This window comes from Pomacea canaliculata, linkage group LG10 (genome assembly GCF_003073045.1).
Source record: "Pomacea canaliculata isolate SZHN2017 linkage group LG10, ASM307304v1, whole genome shotgun sequence".
NCBI classification, from domain to species: domain Eukaryota; kingdom Metazoa; phylum Mollusca; class Gastropoda; order Architaenioglossa; family Ampullariidae; genus Pomacea; species Pomacea canaliculata.
The window spans coordinates 7,322,031-7,338,335 of record NC_037599.1 but is presented as its reverse complement, the minus strand read 5'-3'; the positions used below and the strand labels follow the sequence as shown (position 1 = coordinate 7,338,335).

The window sequence follows — 16,305 nt, the reverse complement described above, 5'->3', positions numbered from 1 at the left end:
GCCTGTTTGTCAGCCAACTTCTGAAACCCGAAGCACTCGGTCCTGGCGTCTGGGCTCACAATGTAAACGAGGGCCTCGCGCCTCGATACCTGGCGTCTGCTTACGTCACGCGCGTGAAAAGCGGTTTCAAAGTCGAGAGCCGACATTTACGAAGATGAAGAGAAGGGGTAAAGAGGTCAGGGGGGAAGGTTAGCCTAGGGTTGTCGACCTCAGGCTTTTACCGGGAGTGGTATGCAAGATTATAATATATAAGAATAAATATAATACAAGAAAAATTATAACGAATAAAATATGTAGAGAAACGTGAAAGACAACCCGACACAACCTGTGTTAAGTAGCAGTTTACACTGGTCTGGTTTGGCCATGTACGAGACTTCATCGTAGACTGTCCAAGATAGATTGAAGAGTAGACAACACGGCGATGGACAAAGGAAGAAAAGGTTTACAAACTTGAGGACCGGTCGTCCTGCTCATCATGGCCCAGGACACGAGAGTCGGGTCTTGTCCATCATGAGCCAGACAACGGACAACTGACTGACTGAAGAACCAAAAAGTGGGGCTCATACATACTTCCTATTATTTCTCCTTCCAACCATCTACTCCTCCGTTCTGTCACTCCCAGCCGACAATCAATACTCCTGTCGCGTTATCTGCCCCTGCCAGCATGGCGGCGTACCTTCACTGGGAGGGCAACCAGTGTCTGAGCATACGCTAAAACCTGGGAGAGTCTAGACGTAGATGGACCTTAATTATCTTTTATCGTTTTTCTTGAGGAGTGCTGGTGATCGTCGTCACACGCATCGCTGATGTAAGCAGCAGCTTTCTGTTTTCGCCGGGGGCAATGACTAACCCTGACCTCAATGTGTCCAGGTCACCAGGAATTTAAATACTTGAATCCTTCGCAGAAGACAGGGAAGAGGGTTTCAAGGACTAGGTCAAAGTCTGTTGTTGATTTTTCGATTTTTGCAGAAGAAGGGGATTTGTTGCAGAAATGAGTTTAAAAAGAAAAAAAAAAACTAGGAAGAGGATGCAAGAGCGCGCAATAATTTTTCTCAGGAAGAATGCATGAAGACAGGTGATCAGCATGAACACGAACTGGTTTAATAAATACTTTGTTTATTTATAATAGACACAAAAAATTAGACGACCTTAGGGCACGCGGGGCTGCAGTCCAATCATGCTAAACTTGGGTGGGGGGATGAGGTGGAACTCGCCATGAAGGAGAAAGGTAGGAGATGCTCGGACTTTCCCAATGCAACAGAGATTACCTGTCTGTCACTTCTCCAGGTAGGTGCGTGCTGTCTGACTGACAGTTAACGGCACGAGATGTCAGCCGAGACTCTATCTCTCAGTATCTCAACACGAGAACACACTGAAATAATTATATATATACATTCCTTGTCTGAATGACTCAAAGACAAAGGAAATGATGTTTAAGATGAAGAAGCCTGATGTCATCAGTACTATCCATGATGATGTCATGGAGATAGTCAACTGTAATAAATGTTTAGGTACTGTCTTCGATAACTGATTTCAATATATAACATCCAGTAATGCCTGTACCTCCTACAGAAACGCAAGTCCTTCTCTTTCAGCTCTGTCTTAATTGAAATCGAATCACTTTTTCTTTCATCTCTTGGTTCCACAAACTCCCCCAAGAAACAGAATAGTCTTGTCTCCCTTGTTAATAGATGTTCCAAGAGATCCCTGGAACCAGGAAAAGGGACTTAAATGATCAGAAAATCCTTAGGAAGACATCGAGTATCCTGATCACGTGTTGGCATGTGAGTCCTCAGTCTTGTGGTCTGGCTACACTATTGCTGTGTATATATATACCTAAATCTCTTCAGGTCGTTGAGGGGAGGGGTGAAGTGATAGACAACTTTATTTTTCTCTGGGCAAGCTTTACACGAGGGCAGTGCTCATCTCCTATTTTTCACTGCCTAACCTTTCCCAACCATCTATGGATCCAGGAACTTATTCCAGCCAGCTGACTCGATTGGAGGAAGACTGCTGCGCTACTTGGGTATCGAACCAGCAGCCTATCAGTTCGGATGGTAGCGCTTTAACCCCTCGGCTATTCGCTTCACTCTATAAATATATACACAAAAAGAGAATTGTATTCAGTGTAGTCAACATGTATATGTACTCATCTGTATATTGCTAGCAAATGTACACCTACAGATTGCCTTTGTGGATTAGTCAAGTCGCATTGTATCTATGCACGCGCATGGCATAAACCAGACTGCTCTCACTCTGATAAACAAGATGCAAGCGCCAAGGCCCAGGTTTACGAAGGGGTTTGGGTGTAAAGCACCCCACACTCACAGGCAGACAAGGTCTGTGCTGACTGTGGAATTAACCTCTGACCTCTCCGGCGGTTCTGCAGCCTGCGGGGGCTGTTAATGTTGATTCCAGACACGAGGAGCTGCTAGTGGAGGGCAACACAGCCGGTGACGTCTGCAGTTCTGGTGTCAACAACTCCTCACAAATTAGTTTAATGCTCAGAATTGAAAAAAAAATATCTAACAACACTGGTGTTAGCGCAGGCAGGATTTATAAGCGTGAAAAAAATACTGGACCGTGATCATCGGGAAAATGTGGAGACGTACACGTCATCATCCTCAAAGACCTGCTTCAGAAACCGTTTGCCAAACAGTCGGCACAAGAGCATAAAGTAGCTAAGCTGTTTCTTCTATAACAAGAAATACAAAAACAGAGCAGTTTACTGACAGAAGAATGTTTAAAAAGTTTACTAAGATTGATAGATGTGAGTGGTTGTTTTGAGAGGGTAGGTGAGTTGTAAAAATCAGTTTCCATATTCTCTCTTTCTTTCTCATATATGTTGAAGCGAGAAGTGAAAGAAAAACATATTTCCTCAGTTGAAATCCACTTTGACAGCCTCGACGATCTCCTCGATGGACCCATACTTGGCCGCAGCGTTAAAGCCGCGCCCGCCATCACCTCCACCTCCAAGATTCCTGAGGCGAGCGAGGCAGGGGAGGCCACTATCGCACACCTGGTGCCTCGTTCCCTCCTTCCTGTCCCTCCCTCTCTCCATCAGCAGCATTGGCCGCCAGCACGGGCTGCACGTGCAGAGTCAAGCCTTCTCTCAGGTGTGTGAATAGACTTCTGTTGGACCCTGGGAGGCAGGCCGAGGGATGCTGTTGGCCGACGAGAGCGGGACTAACGGGCTCGTACCCGAGTGCCGGCTCCAGTTATTTTATTTGCAGCACGGCCGTGAAGGAGTAGTAATGGAGTCCAAGAGAGTGTAAATCACGCAGCGCTGGCCTAACGGCTTGAGGAGGCAGGCTTGTGTAAGCACCCAGCAAAATGGTGGCAGACAAGAGGCTTGAGAACAATTACCAGGTGATGCAGACAGACAGGCAGACAGGCAAAGGATGGAGAAAGAAAAATGTGATGGAATGCCGGCAAGATTATAAGCAGGAAAATGTAGAGACAGAAAGAAGGAAATATTCAGAAAAGGAAGGAAGAGAGCAGAATGAGTCAGACCAGAGAAAGGGGGAAAAGGAGAGAAAGTGAGAGAGAGAATGAATCACAAATTAAATGAATCCCAACAAATTAGAACTCAGACGAGATCAATACGTTGCAGGCCAAACTGGGTCGACAAAAGTGCACTGGCGGAATTTGGAGGAACCGGACTACAAGAACAACAGCAGCAATAGAAGTGGAGAAGGTGGAATGGGGTCGGGGAGATGAATATCTCAGCTCTGTTTATCCAAATGTTTCTTTCGGTTCGCCTGACACAGTGTTGATAGCAGCGGCCTCGAGTGTTCTTGTACACCTTGTAATGTCCCTCCCTGGCTCTTGCTGACACAAGTAAAGGGAGGAGGCGGGGTGGCGGTTAATTTTTACTTCTTCCTCCTCGGAGTGAACACGATAATAAGATGACGTCCGTAGGCGCCCTGCCAAGGTTATGAGCTTCCTGGCTGGTGACAAGATGCCAGAATGTTCCAGCAGCACCAGCACTGTGAGTTTTACAGGGGTTTGATCTCAGGGAACAGAATACCGACGGTTGTACACATCTCACATGTGAACACCACATAGCAGTGTCGCAACTTGTACACAAACAACCCCGGGGTGGCTTACATCTTGCTCAAACAAAACCTCGAGAAGAGGTAGTCGATGCCAGCCAATACCCACTTCATGTCCCTTACAACATTGCGAAGGTTGGCTGCACTCCTTCACTTACCTGCAACATTCTCTTCCAGCCGGACATTGAAAAAAAAAAAACAACAAAAAATAAAGCACGACGACAACAGTCACGTGATAATCTTATTGTTGCCATGAGAAGACACTGTGACAGCAAGATGCGAAATAAGCCACGTGCCTTGAAGATTTGTTCCCAAGAAAAGCAAGGAAGACCAGAAAGAACAGGAAGAAAAGGGCGATAATTCCGACGTCAGTAGCAGAGAGTTATCTGTCTCACCAATCTGTCGTCGCGGCCACCTGAGCAAAAACTAGAAAAAGGAAGAAGGAGAAAAACTGAAAAAAAAACCCAAGACGAATGCAAAAAGAGAAGCCCGAGACAAAGCCTTCTGGAAAGAATAAGGGAGGAAGAAAAAAGAGAAACTTAGACATTTACAGATTTAGAGATTTTTTTTCTTTGGAGATTTTTACATTTAAGGACAGAAAGAAAAAAAGACAGAAGAGGGGGAGAGAGGGAGAGAGAGATTTGCAGAGTGTAGAGGTAATGGCTTAAGTATCAAGAAAAAAGAAAAAAAACCATATTCCTAGAAATTCTAAAAAAAAAGAAACATTTACACCTCAACTCATAAGTGAAAGAATAGGAGAAATGAAGAGCAAAAGGAGTAAAGAAATGAATAGAAGAACTGGAATGAATAAACGAACGAGTAATTAATGAGATGAAAGAATGTTGTGCTAGACTGTGATTGTAAGAGGGTGGAGGGAGAAGTGCATGCCAGCCTCGTGTTGTGCTCTCCCCTCAGTGCGAAACTCTCCAATGGCCAATAAACCCTCGTCAAACACAAACACAATTACCCACAATGCAAGAAGCGCAAAAGAAAATATTTACTCGCCTCCTGCAGCTACACTCACATCATTACACAACACGGGGGGACAACCGCTTGACCTGGTGTAACGGGCACAGGAGAAACGTGGGATCCTTGTTTACAAAATGTCTCTTCACAAACACAACAAACATCAGAGTAAATACTTCATGCGTCACAGCTTGAGAATGCAAACTCTCTCTCTCTCATTCCTGATCCTCTCTCTCTCCAACTACCTCACCAGTATCTTCATGAGTATTAGTGTGGATACATTAACATACCTATCTGTTATATACTGCTGGGCTGGTTATGCTTGAGGTTGTAAGAACTTAATAACATCAAATATTTGTTAACAGGAATACAAATAAACTCTCAAATGACTACAGTCCAAAGGTTTCTACCACCATACCAGTCACAGAAGATCCGTGAAATGAGTACAAAGTATGGCCCTATAAACAATTAACACCACCACCAACAACAACATTTATTTAGAAAAAACTATGATTTCAACATAAAATAAGTTTGGCATTTTTTGCATGTTGATTGTGGACGTTCTGACCAGGATCATAGGATACATTGAAGTTTTCTTTATCTGTTTTATCTCGATAAATCATTGTGCTTTCCATTATATGTTTACGCCGATTAAACTTTGAACAGCAAAACAAAACAACAACAACCAAAAAAAAAAAAACCGACCAAACAAACCAAAAACCAAAACCAAACAACAAACAGATTAAACTTTCAACAGCAAAACAAAACAACAACAAAAAAACAAACAAACCAAAAACCAAAACCAAACAACAGATTACACTTTCAACAACAAAACAACAACAAAACAACAACAAACAAACAAATCAAAAACCAAAACCAAACAACAAATAGATTAAACTTTCAACAGCAAAGCAAAACAAAGCAAAAAAAAAAAAAAAACAAAAGAAAAAAAAAAAGAAAAACCAAAACCAAAAACAAACAAAAAGAAAAAAAACAAGCAAAGAACAAAAACACAAACAACTTCACGACAACAACTCGCGACCGCTGTTTGGCGGTTGTTTTACTGTCTTAAAGGAGTTGCCGATCGAGTAAAAGTCGTAAAATAATATTTTCAATATGTGTTTATACTGTCACGGCCCATGGTCCTGACAACTTTCAGGAAATGTATTTCGTGCGTGGTGTGTGTGTGCGCATGCGCCGTATTACTGTGCACTTGTAACAAAACGAAGAAAAAAACCAAGATGGAGTGAAGAAGCGGAAGGAACCAACTGAAGAAAAAAAAAATGAAAGGACATTACGTGGTAGAGTAGCAATATTGACCAGGAATATTAAACACACTGTGTGACACACACTCACGCACTGACATTGTGCGGGGAACGTCAGGGCCGCCAGCTGTCGCCACCTCGCGTTCCGCGGCGCATGCCTGTTTGACGTCACATCTGTAATCTGCCGACACAGCACAAACCTCGCTGAAAGGCGCGAGACAAACCGCGAGACCTGACCTCCAGACCGAGGCTGGCCTACTCCGGGGGTCCACCTCGCGGGCTCCCCTCCCTTGTGACGCAACCACGTCGTCTGCTTGTTAGTCCGAGTGGATGCGTGTGTCTGTAAGTGTGTGTTTATTTGTGTTTGTTTATTTTTGTTTACGTATGTGTGCGAGAGAGTGTGTGAATGTGTATGTGTGTGATTTCTGATTTCTCGTGCTTTAATAGACCGTTAATTTTTTAATAAATTATTGTGAATCATTTACTTTTCATCTACTTTTCATCAAAGCGCATTATCGCTTCTCTTCTGACAGCAGACTCGTCAATGACATCAGACACACGGATACACAACTAAATATTTGCAACCAGTTGCTAACTCCTAGCCATCTAGACAAAAATTGTCCGTTGGCATGCAGCTTAGCTTTAGCAGTACGTGAAGTAGGCGTGACCTTCGAACTTAAGATAATTTATTGCTACGTTGTTTCCTCCCTCCCTCCCACAACCCACCTCTCTCTCGCTTGTGTACATTTGTTCATCTGGTTCAAGGTAACGACTCCAAAAGACTGACCTAAATGACAGACACCATCATACACCTCTCCTAAAATATATTCTTCCTTTTTACACTGACATTCACACTCCGTTCTTCCAAATACTGTTTTCCAAGATCTTTTCTCCAATCTCTTCTTCCTTCTAACAAATAAATATTCAAATATAAAAAAATACAGAATTAATTTCGTTATCCGTATCAAAGAAGCGCGAACACATTTTGCCACCTGTCGGTGCGTCACGTGACAGCGCTCACCTGTTGTGTACGTGTTCGCCCTAGCTCCGCCCAGCCACTCACTGCCTCCAGCGGTTTCGCCAGGTAATACACCTACATCAAAGCCCGGCACTTTCATGACTTGCAGGAGTTCAAAGAGTTACGACAATGGCTGAAAAATATTCGCAACACAAGCTGGCTGCTTTGTTCCCGTAATGTCACTTCCGGTACCGACACAAAATGGCGACAGCGGCGTCCGTTTATCCACGGAGGAGGGAGGCAACTTGCTTTTTCTCTGTGTGTTGCTCTGGCATCCCTGTCCTCGCTGGCAGCCAGGGACCAGAAATTAACACGGAACACTGGAACCGCGGTAACCTTGGAGATTAGCGTCTGGAGGGTTGAGGAGGGCCATCGTTATCGTCCTGAAAGACGTGTGTACGGCTTTATCACTTCAATCAGCCCCGCCATGTGAGCGGTGCGCTAGCCGAGTCTTGAGATAAATGCCATGGCGAGAGCCATACGTCACGCTGTAACTGTTTGACCTTTCCGGCTATCTGCCCTGACACTGTGAATTTTAACCCAGACGGTTTACATCTTGCAAGCTTCACCACCAACAGATCCTCCCCCTCCACCAACCACCACACACACACTACTCTTTTTGCTCTTCTCTAATTCTTGAATGTACATATTTTACCTGACTGTTCCTCCATCACTATGTTCTGTCTCATTTATTGTTATTTATCCACATTATATATATATCTCACATACAACAGAAGCCATCAGACACGCAAATATGTTATTATCTATGTCTATAAATAGGTCAAACCTCAAACGCCATCACAATGTTAATCATAACACCTTTGTTGCCAATATTATTTAACAATTTAACACTCGACAGTCGACAACAAATGTAAAAATCTATGATTCATCATTATTTATCAGCATCCATGATAGTAAGATCCTGTTAAAATCGCGTTATTACGACTAAAAAACATAAGAGTGATTTCCCCTTATCGTGAAATGATTCTCCCCCCTACCTGACCGTGGGCTTTTTCCGGCGCCGTGGTATTACCATCTTCTTGAATTTCTTGTACATGAACGCCATCGTTGCGTACTCGGGGCGGGTGCGTGGAGTCCAGGGACCCTCCACTAGCACAGCTCCCATGACCCTGGGAACTCGGCGACGTGGAGCATAATCCGAGAGGCGGGAGGTAGCACTTCCGTACAAAGATGTCCGGTGTGAGGTGGGGTGAGGTCAATCACACTTGTTGCACGTGTTAACACGCTGAGTGTCGCGCCTCCTGGCGGTACCGTCGGCGAGTGCGTTTCCCTGAAGATCCAGGACGCCGTGGGTGGAACTCCGAGACATCTGACACCACACACGACAGGCTGCTGGTGCTGACACCCACGTGTAGACACAGATGTTTGTTTGTGTGTGTGTGGTACTGTCTGTACTGTTATTTTATGTGTGGGAGTGAGTTTGCGCGCGTGTGTGTTTGTGTGTGTGTGCACCTGACGTCAGATGTTGGTGTGGGCACGTGCAACCTGTAGGAAGCTGTTACCGAGAGAATGCCACAGTCCCACGCACGATCTTCGATCTTCAAAGACTTCATAATCCCATCCAGCTGCTCTCTTAGCTAATGAAAGACCTGAACATCCATCAGAGGCTGAGCTGGAGCGAACTTTCCTCAATCTCCTCCCGAAATGTGGACGTGTGCAAAAATATAACACCTGCACATCAGCCCTCCTACCACTCCGAACAGCACATTACATTTCATAACTCAGACAGCTCAAAATACTACAGGAATCTGCCAGAAGTAACAGAAAAAAGTGATGTAGACTGTATATCCATCCACAGGCTTCTCGTCATTTGATCTTCTTGGAGGTGTGTTCCTGAATCATCGCATCATATCAGGATGGAGAAGGTGGGCAATAATAATAATAACAATAACACAAGAGTGTTGGGATGGTAGAAATAAAGTTAGGACAGGACGTTGCCCAAGGTGAAAATGAAATTACCAGCAGGAATCCAGACACAGAATTCCATTCACTCACTCGCTCCAGTCCAAAGTCCGTGAAGCGTGGCGAGACTTACACGGTGCAGGTCGCTGCCTTGCTCACCCAAGTCGCGGGACTTTTGTTCAGTTCACGTGGCGTGTCCACAGACTCACAACTTGCATTCCTGCCAATGTAAACTCGCCAGGTACTCGTGCTTCACCTCCTGCCACTTCCGAGCCATAGTCTGAGGTCAGAAAACAGCGACGACGACCACAGTACAGCCAGCGCTACCATCACTTCTACCTCCACCACTGACTTTTCTTCTTCCGTGCACAGTGAGAGACTCGTTGTCTAGCGTTCACTTCACAGTGAACACGAGGACTGAATGTCAATTCACGCCTCTATGTGTCACCCCAAAGCGAAAGCGAACCGTGAAAAATCGATGTGTTGGGGGGGACAGGAGGAATAATAATGGCGAGTATCGAATATCCATTTCACTTTTCGCCAGCTCCTTTATCGAGCTTTTCCAAGACGAGGAGAGAGAGAGAGGGAGAGAGCGAGGGAGGGTGTAGATCACATACATGAACGCACGCACGCGCGTGCAGACACACAGAAGCCGACGAAGACGAAGAGTGGCGGCAGCTTACATGCACGTGTAAAATATCCGCTGCAGCAGGCTGTCTGGAAATATCATCACCTGGCACCAGAAACGCAGTGGCAGGGCATCGGAGGTGTACCTATGTAACGGTCGCTCATACCTGCGCCGTTACCACACGGCACGCGCGCACAGGCGCGCATCACGCACGCACGCACGCACCTCACACGCGGCCGAGGCTACTGCCGACCCTCTTGTCGTCGTCGTCGTTGTCGTCGTCTGCGGCCCGCTGGACGTTCGTGTCGTCCTCGTGGTCAGCCGGCAGGGAATTCTCCTCGACACGTGTACACGAGCCCATAGTCACAGGAGTGGGCAAGGTCCTCCCCCTCCCTCCATCTGCAAAAGCTCGGGAGGATGCCAGCAACGCTTGCTTTGTAAGGGGCGGATAACTGCGGAGGGCGGCCCTGCTTGCCTCCCCGCGCTGTAGCGCACAGTGAGCTGGCTCCGTGCTGGCTTCTCTCCTCCAGCTGCAGTAACAGGGAGATGCAATGCCAGCAGCCGAGTCGAGCGCCCTCAAAAATAAAAAGTGATTAGGAATCACGTTTGGGAGGCAAAATGAGGCCGCGGATGACGCGATGGTCGAACGGGGGAAGGGGTGAAGGGAGGGTGAGCGAGAGGTGTGAAAAAGGGGACGGAGGGGTTAGAGGAGGGATGTGTGTGTGTGTGGGTGGGTGGGATGGAGGTTTAGAACTGCCGTTGGCTTCCAATCTTGGAATGACGCAGGAGAGAAGGGGGGTAAGAGGGAATTTGCAACTGTGATGTTGATGGCAACTCAAGATGCGACTGGAGGAGAAAGCCAACCCCTTGTTACGGAGCTGTGCCTTTCATGACATGCCTTCCATAAAGATTTAGCCGCCAAACCGCTCGGCCTGTCAGTCGAATTTGCAATGCTGAAGAGGCTGGCATCCTGCTGTCAAAAGACTCTCTGGGTTCTGACGGAGGGGAGGAGGGATGCAGTGGTGGAAGAATAAGTCATCAGAGATTTTCACCTGCCGCGCGGTGCACGTCCTTCTCACTTTTTTATTTGTTTGCACTCAGCCTGTCCAAAGTGGATCTGTCTTCTGGAAGTGAACAGATCGCAAGATGTCTTACTCCAAAACTTGTGACCAGGTGAGTAAAACGATATCAAGCAACAGGGTCAGAGGTGAGGTGAAGCTTCTCACCGACGACACTCACTCACTGACTGTCCATCACACACGCGGCTTTCATCAACTGTCGTTCCTTTTCTCCTCTCGACATCTCGAAGCATAAAAAATTCGCACCGACTGTAACAACCAGCTTGGGATGGTCTGTGCCAACGTCGCAGACGTGTGAAATATAACTGGAATCGCTTATCACAAGCAAGTGTCCATGCAGCAGGTGTTTTCTTGAAAGACGAGGCTTAATTTATCTCCTCGAAAGAAACCGTTAGTGCGAAGAACACCGTTAATTTTCCTCTAGCCTCCTCTGTTGGATGTAAAGATGCCTTCTGAGCCGGCGCTGACCTCTCAAGGCCAGGATGTCGTCAACATAAGCCGTCCTTTATCCGCCGCTGGACCGTTTACGACTTCTGTGACGTCACCACATCATCAGCGCTCGGCTAACGTGATGCTCTCTCTCTCTCGCGCGCGAGCGATGGAAAGTTGAAAGGCACGGTAAGGTAAAGTTTTTGATGATGATACAGTTACCACAGCTTTCAATCGCGTGTCCAAACCAGAAATCACGTGACGGTTTATACTACTTTCCTCCTCTCGGTCTCATGTAGCTGATATGTTATTCCAAGGTGGAAGAAGGAGGGAAGGTGGGAGAACTCACCCTACACACACACTGCTCATTATTTCTCCACACCGGTCATTTTCATCACAGTCCTAGCATTTACAACACAAAAATGGATGGATGCTCAACCTCGCGCTTTGGACTCGGCGGCAGCAGTTCTTTATCTGTTGTCTCGGATCCTCCCACCTTTGATGTGCTCGAGTCCCCCTTCATCTCCGTTACTGCAAGGCGGCGTGATGACGTCACAAGACGCTGGCTCCACTCGTGTCCCCCTCTTCACCACCAGCGAAAACTTCCCCCGGCTCTTAATTCGCTGAAGTCTTATATACATAATTTTTTTTTACACTTTCTACACACATACAGAAATCCGCAGGTGCGTGCAAGCTGCTGCGCTCAGCCCGTCACCGAGGCACCAGCGCCATGTCCATCTTCTGGATTCGTTTGCCCCCCCCCTTCTCTCTCTCATCCCCCTACCCTAGACTCTCGCCGCCATCGGTCGGGGCGGGCGGACCGGCAGTTGTGGGAGTTGGGGGTGGAGATGGGAGGAGGGGTAGGAGTGTGGGAGGATGGCGGGCAGCGGTTCACTAGCGAGGCAGACGATCGATGCAAGGCAGAGCGAGGACTGCTCATCAATGCAAATCCTTCCCTCGACACATTAATAAGACCCGCGGCCAGAGAACGCGTCCGCAGTCACCATCGGCTCCGGCCCCGCGGCATTCACCGCGAGGCTCTGACGTCACAGCTTTCGTCATGTCCCTCCGTCTTGGTCTATTTATATCTGTGCTTCTGTTCCCTCGTGTTGTCTCGATCTCTCATAAGTATCATTTTCTTGTCTCAGTCCCTGCATCGAAATATCTTTGGGTCTTTCTCTAATATCATCTGTAGGTACACCCACACAATCGTCGCCATCACGTCTAGGATCAGTTGAGTTGTGGTAGTCGTTCTACCGGCCATCCTTTCATCTTCCCTTCTACATCCCGCGCAGGTGTTGTTACACCTCATTACATCCACACACAAACACCCCCGCCCCCTGCCAACAACACGGTATGACATTTCCCTCCCCCCCATCATCATCATCATCATCATCATTAACGACAACGACGACAGTAAACCGTGCATTACTCGTGTATGCCTGATGTTGCTGAAGGTCCTGTCCTTGTCTGCGTGGGTGGACGACTGGAAAACCTCGCCACCCTCCTTCAGACTCCCACACACAGCGCGTGACGGCCGCCTGCTACCACCGCCAGGAACACGAGGACACAAGTAGACAGTGAGTGACATAAGCAACAGCAGTTGGTTGTGTGTGTGTGGGTGGGTTTAGGGGGTTAGGGGGAGTTGACAGGAACCTGGAGGGTCCTGTGTCTGGGACAGCATCCTCCGAGTCGATGGATGCAGACTTTTAGCGTGAGCAGCTTCTATTTGCTGAGCGTACCCTGTCATCCATGAGACCACCCGCTACATTGATGGCGTCTGACCGGGTACGGGGAGCCTTTCAAAATTGAATTGTTTACAAGCCTTAGTAGTGGACAGTCCATCCCGACCTCACCGCTTGTTGCTGTCCACGAACGTCCAGTAGAAGTGTGGCCAGCTAAAGCACATGACCTTTCACCTTTAAACACAACGTGCTTTGAGTTCACATCAGTCTCACAGTTTGCGTCTTGACGTCCATCATGGGCGCCTCCTTATGTTCCGAAAAAACGCTTTTATTTTGAATAAGAATCTTGTAATCGAAGGACCTCTCGTGGCCCATGTACTGATTCTTCAATCCTGTAGCATCCTGTGATTTTTTTTTTACTTGAGGCCTGAGTGTATCTCTTCTGAGATGCACAGGATGGCAGGCCCCGAATCGATGTAAAGAAAAATCAGTGTTAACACAGAAACTCATTAAATCTTGAAAAAAAAAAACCCCGACGATTCATGAACTTTGACACAAATACTTATGTTTGCTCTCAGAAAAACAAAAGAACAAATGATTTATGGGATATGTAGCTCCAAGTATTCTATTTTTTTTAATCAAAGTAATTAATAGTGAGATAAAATAAGTTGTATCATAATCCTCAAATCCGAAGCTATGTCACTGATTTAATTTGTGATTCTATTTTAAATTTGCATTTAACTGGATTCACAGTGGGGTGTAAGGGAGTTTTATTACTTTTCTGTTTTCAGTAGATATTTACTTCACGTAAGAAACGTTTATAAATACTGAGAAAAACATAAAGAAGATTAAGAAATAATTTCCAGATGTCTGCGTCTGGTCGATTTTTTTTAAAATAAAAGACTTGTACATGTATTACTTTAAAGTGAGATAAACTAACTGACATGACCAAATCATTACTGTGATTGAAGACTGTTTTCATCAGATTCCAAGTCGTCTGCCGTTAGGAATCCTTTGTAAAATATCGTATCAAATGGGATGTAGAAATCCAGAAATACAACATTCTTTAGAAAACTCTGCCACAGGCAACAGGTAACAGAGAAAACATGCTTTCTGTGTAAGACTGTCCACAGGAGTACAGCAAGGTAAACACAGACACACTGTTCTCGGATGTAAACAAATATGAATGCAGTTTGAATAAATAAACATTGGTCGATTTTTGATGTTTCCTTAAAAAACGCTTGTTTGTCAGCAAGATGTCACATCACATCAATAACACGACAGATGCAAGTTTTGTTGTCTGTTATATTTCATTCAGTTAGACTTGATGCTTACTGGTCATGTAGTACATAAACCTGGCCATAAATTTCACAGCACGTTGGTGAGGGGACCACGACCACTGTTATGTATAAAAAAATACGAATACTTATCGAACCGATGTTTGCAAACGAAAAATGGAATAATTGAAAATGGAAGGGTGAATAGGGAAACAACGACAGTAAACAAACAAGGGAGTGAGAGAGAGAAAGAATAAATTATACGGATCGTTTGCAAGCTTATTTCGAGCATTCGAGGGGGAGTGACTTCATGTTAGCTCAATGTTCTCAGCGACAACAAAAGATGTTGAGTGTTTCTCCAACACAAGGCCAGAATTACATATCAGACACACAAACAAAATGCTGGTAATCACAATAGATAATAATTATGTCCACTGGCCACAACCTCTCACGTGAGAGGAGCACGTGACACTCGCTTGATCTCTCTCTCACACACAAACACAGAGTTTCCAGTACTTAATCACTTTCTCCATCTTTCATTCTTCCCTCTCTTTATCGTCCATCTCTGTCCAGACAGAACATTCCATCTTAATGTGAAAATGTGAATTTATTGATGAGGCCACTGAAGTCATCAATATTGGGGCACAGACCGGGGACTACCTCCGACTCTCTTCTTTCCCTATAACCTTTGCCCTCGCCCACCTCCTCATCTCTAACAATCTAATCTAGCAGTCGTTACACACAGCACGATATTGAAGCTGCTTCTACTTGGTGATGGCAAACAACAAACAGTATTAAAGAAAGATGTATTGTAGAAAGTAACGGTAAAAACTTGGCCCAGACATTGCCGAAAGAATACATATCAATATATATATAAGTAAAAGTAGGAAAAACCCACAAATGGAGAGAGCGAGGCATCCATGTGAGATAAAGGTGGGAGGAATACAGGGGTGGGGACACACGGGTGTCGGGACAAACTGCTCCCCCCAGTCTTGTCGGCGTCACCCGGTTGCAAGCGTGAAACACCCACAGTCAGCTTCCACACCTCTCCTCCTTCGCCTCCAAGAAGGAATCCAGAAAGAGGTTTTTGTGGAATCAATATGCAGCCTCAATTAAGGATGCGGACTTCCAGCCCAGGAAGGCGGCAACACCAACCCTGAACTCAGGGCCGGGCCCCCCGGGTACAGTGCGACACATCTCACAACGAGGCGCTAACCGTTATTACGTCAGCAGCTTAGTACTGGCAGACATCTTTTATAGCCACGCACGCACACACACAAACACACTGTATTGAATGTATTCAGTCATGCGTATAAATAGAATAAATCGTCCCTTGTGTATCGCATTCATGTGTTTTAATGAGTGTGTGTGTCCGTACATAACTTTTATTCGCTAATTTAGTGCGTGTGAGTTTATAAACGCACTAAAATTACTGCAAAGATGATGTCGCATGTTTCTATTGTTTGATTTCCTACATTCATCATTGAAGTGTGTGCACAGAGAGAGAGAGGAGAGAGCAGTCTTCACGACTACAGTACCACCTGGAATCGCGAAAGTACCCCGCCCTTCCTCCAACTCGGGTAGGGCTCACTTCAGAGATTGAAAATAAAATTACAGAACCATTTATTCCAGGTTAAATACAGTTCTCATCACGAGTCATACAAAGAAGAGAAAGACTAAATTATTTTATACACTTACAGGTCAATAAAATACAAGCCTGTGATAATCCATAAAATATTAAGTAGATTGTTGTTTCGCTAACTCCCTACTCCCCATCAACAGCCCCTCCCCCAAAATTGAGCTTTGTTCTTTAAAAAAGAAACTCAAGACGCGGGAATGAATATGTGGATTACATTATTAACACACAGACATTAAGACATTAACACACAGACACATGCATGCATGCAATCACACGTGCGCGCGCACACACATGCATATAAAGTTGTAAGCAGCGTTCTGTTCACTTAAAAAAACCGAAAA

General features: G+C 45.7%; 1 protein-coding gene across 5 annotated transcripts in view; it reads right to left on the bottom strand.

Annotated features, from left to right (window-relative positions):
• The window catches only part of LOC112573681 (cAMP-specific 3',5'-cyclic phosphodiesterase 4C-like), a 308,076-nt gene that overhangs the window by 125,525 nt on the left and 166,246 nt on the right, over window positions 1–16,305 (bottom strand). Inside the window, exon 1 of one of the 5 annotated variants that reach the window (XM_025254259.1) lies at window positions 8,303–10,322. The exons of the other annotated variants lie outside the window; for them this stretch is intronic. The gene's annotated coding sequence lies outside the window, so the exon portion shown is untranslated. Of the gene's footprint in view, window positions 1–8,302; window positions 10,323–16,305 lie in introns of those variants that run through there. 5 annotated transcript variants of the gene reach the window in all.